Genomic DNA, 3635 nt, shown 5'->3' on the forward strand with positions numbered 1-3635 from the left:
TCTTTGATTTTCTTCTTTTTGGGATATACGAATGAGATTCCGCTACCCAATGTGGAGTTCCATTTATATAATTGCCGTTCGCTAACTATACCTCTCGTTCCATGAGAAGGGGGCCGTAGGCACAGCTCTTCTGGTTTGTCTGGCAGGATGACAAGAAGCAGGGCAAAAAGGGAAGAAGCACTGACACCACCGCCTCAGCAGCCACAGCACTCATATCAGCACGAGGCAGGTGGTTCATCGTGGCACAGCGCTAGCACTGAGGAGTGGGCACGGTAGGCACCAGGCTGCCGGTCCACCAGTTCCAGCTCCAGCAGAGCTCCGAGCCTCAATAGACGGACAGGCTCGTCCCGCGGGTTCGGCGCATCACCAAGCAGCTAGGTGAGCTGCGGGTGCAGAGCGACAACATTCAAGATACGCTGCACCAACACATCGCGACATCCCAAGCATGGCAGCATCACACTGGCGAAAGGCTCCATGATATGGAGCAGAGGCAGCTGCAATGCTAGAAGGAGTGGAGGGCCTACTACTGTTGGACGGGTTTCAATCCCGACTAGCCATAGTGAGCCTGAAGCTAGCTTGGGGGAGGACCCCCACGAGAGGTAACTTGTATCATGTATCTTTACTGCTTTCAAATCTTGCATGAAACCAAATAAAAATTTGCAAAATCGAGAAAATCCATAAAAATTTGCATAACTAAAAACAAATAAAAATTTGTAAAACTTAGAAAACACCAAAAATATTTCTTTAATATGTGTAGTAAGCATGGTGTGAGTTTTCCTTGTTGAGATGATGAATAGTTTCTCTATTAATTTCCTTCATATGCTTAGTTACAACTTATGCTCTACCTAGTTTTGAGTTCGTTGGCTAAAGTTCAAACTATAAACTTGAAACTTGTGGGTAGCAAAAAGCATGATCCAAATCTAAGTTGTTGTGAGCTATGATATGGTTTAGTAGAGTTGCTATGATTTTCTCCTATGTGATGCTTGATTTCCGGAGTATTTAATTTTGAAAACACAAAAAATATAATAAAGTTCCTCGATGATATGAAATTCCTATCCACAGCCATATGTTGTTTTCATTGCAAAACCTTCCACATATGCAACTTGCTATCTCATTGAGCTTTGTCAAATTGTTGTGACCCTTAGTGAGATTCATTTCATACTCCAAAATATGGTTCATACAAAGCAGTTCATATACCATCCTCCAAAAATATCCACACACTTACACATCTTGATCAAGGTTTATGACTTGTTTCTTCTTTGGATCCGGTTTTTGACTTAGCAAAATATAAGAAGCAAGTATGCCTTCAATTCCTCCATACCTACAGCTCCACAAAAACAATCATTAGAGATAGGCTGAGGAAGAAAGGCATAACAAAAAGCTGTGGTAAGGAATTATACACATTGAGTGATCCGAGAGATCATTCGAGGAACTTTATAAATTTCTTTTGAAAAACTTTACAAAACCTCCGGATTGTCGGTTGTTGACATTTCTTAGCGCAATCACTAGGAACGGGGGTGTCCCTAGCAACATCGCCAGAAATGCCGTGTTGGTATGTCTTAACATTTACAAAAAGATCCGTAAGTGCACGGATATACCGTTGTAGCATTTCACCCGGAAGTATTCAGAGTATCATTATTTATATTTTTCCAAGGGATGCGAGGTTGTGTAAAGATATTTACTAGTTCCATAACCATGACTTTATGGAGTAAGGTGCAGACTACTGACTACACAGGGGTAAGTGATAAATAAAGGATAATCAGGGGAAATGTGACACACACAGAACATCCAACTCTCATGAATAAAGAATAAACAAGCACACCTAAGGTTAGTGGGAGCATAGGCATAGATCCTAGTATACTATTCATGTTAGCAGATAAGTTACGTTAGCCACAAGCTTAGAGCTGCAGGTGCTGGGAAATTAGGGACATTGGGGAGAATGACCCGCACTGGAGAACATCCAGTCCCGTTTTATCTTTGCATGAACTCCTACACGATACCCGAACATCGGGGAGTACGCTAACCGAGAAGCAGCTTCCCGGCAGACCGACAGGGCTGTCACCACCTGCGGTCTACCCCAGTCAAATCGTGGAGCACTGTCATATCCGAAGGATACCGCATACCCTGGCACCATGCCCGCATATGAGGTCACTACCCTAGCACCCCCCGGGTCCCCTACCCTTCGGATGGATAGGTAAGATGCTAAGGCAAGCCCGAAAGCACAACGAACCGATACCCTTACCCAGATCATCTGGTCTAAGCAAGGAACTAGTATAACTTGTTAAAGCACTAATCAAGGCTAAGCAAGCTACAAACATAACAAGATAACCAAGAACGAACTCAATATGAATAGCATAACGAAAGTCGGAATACAAAGCCATACCAGAGGCCGAGGATTGCTCGCCGACCCCGAGGACGACTGGATTCGCTAAGAGCTGAAGTACTAGCCTAGCTCCACTACCCTAAGGTGTACAAGTCACAAGAGAGTGTGAGAGAGAGGCCTTCAAGTGGTGTGTGTTGAGTGTGTGGAGGGAGGCCCCTTTTATAGCTCCTTGAGGTCGGTTCCCGTCAACAACAGTTGAGCTAAGAGAAAGAAATATGAGCACTCTATGATACAGTTCTTACTCTCAACCGCCAAAGATGAGGTGAAGCTATAAGCTCCACAGGAGTAAAGTAAGAGGTAAGAACAAAGGCCAACTTATTCAAAATCAAGGTAAGAAGCATTCGGTTGTGCCTATGTATGAGTTGAAATTCAACATCGTAGCAACTCCTGATCAACAACAAGCGCCAAGTTTTGCTCGGGACGAGCAAAAGGCTAGCTTGGGGGTGTTGTTGACGGTCGCTAAGTGCGAAATATGACCGTCAACTGTACTTAATAAAGAAGGCAACCATACCTCTTACTCGCATATTTGTATCACTAACCTAGCTCCATAGTTGTTTTGGAAGATTTATGATTTCAGGAGCACAAGTCCGGAATAAGAAGAAAATACGAAGAATACGCAGACAAAACGACAGAAGATCGCATCCTACATAACATATCCAAAAGAGGACCACAACTCAGAGCAAACCAACCAAACAAACCCCGACACCGACGTATCAGAGATCAGGGCCCACCAAGCAGTCACCCAGAGGAAGGCGGTGGCCAGGGCAGCCAAAGTAGGTTCCGGACAGGCACCTGTACAGGTGCACTTTGGCAGGAAGCTTGCTCTGATCCTCCTAAAGGCGGTTACGAATGTTTCCATGTATAATTCTGGCGGAAACCAACCTCAAGGGCTATATAAGGGGCCTCCCACCATTTACACCACCCACACCACATGGAAGTCTCTCTCTCACACTCTCTTGTGACTTGTACTCCTTAGGGTACTAGAGCCAGGCTAGTACTTCATCTTTTTTGCGAACCTAGTCGTCTCGGCGTCGGCGAGCAATCCTCGGCCTCTGGTATGGCTTTGTATTCCAACTATCGCTATGCTGTTCATAAAGAGTTTGTTCATGGTTATCTTGCTATGTTCTGTTCTTTATCAAGTTATACTAGTTGCTTGCTTAGACAAGATGATCTGGGTAAGGATATCAGTTCGTTGTGCTTTCGGGCTTGCCTTAGCATCTTACTTGTCCATCCGAAGGGTGGGGGACCCGGG

This window comes from Panicum virgatum, chromosome 9N (assembly GCF_016808335.1).
Source record: "Panicum virgatum strain AP13 chromosome 9N, P.virgatum_v5, whole genome shotgun sequence".
NCBI lineage: Eukaryota > Viridiplantae > Streptophyta > Magnoliopsida > Poales > Poaceae > Panicum > Panicum virgatum.